Source organism: Nannochloropsis gaditana, assembly GCF_000240725.1.
Source record: "Nannochloropsis gaditana CCMP526 unplaced genomic scaffold scaffold524, whole genome shotgun sequence".
NCBI classification, from domain to species: Eukaryota; class Eustigmatophyceae; order Eustigmatales; family Monodopsidaceae; genus Microchloropsis; species Microchloropsis gaditana.
Genome location: NW_005803429.1, coordinates 5189 through 5557, shown reverse-complemented (window position 1 = coordinate 5557; position 369 = coordinate 5189).

Below are 369 nucleotides of genomic sequence, written 5' to 3'. Positions count from 1 at the left end.
TGGGGCGCTCATCGAGGGAGTTAGGAGGTGGTCATGGTGACAGGTAACGGCGACAAGGGCCCCGGGGGAGGGAGGCTGAAGCGGGAGGAAGGAGAAAGGGAGGGAGGGCAAGGGAGAGGTACCTGGTGGGACGTCAGCTGTGCAGCGTCCACGCCGTTTTCCCGGAGCCCTTCCACTTGGTCTTGAATGAGGGAGAGGAGGGGCGAGAAGACAACCGTGATGCCTGAGGGAGGAAAGGAGGAAGGGAGGGAGGAGAAGGACGGCGAGGCACCGGAAGGTCCAGTGCAGGAGACGTCAAGATGGGGACTTGCAGTGTGTCGACCGCCCTTCTTCCTTTCCTCCCTCCCCGCCCTTTCGTTTTCCTGGAGA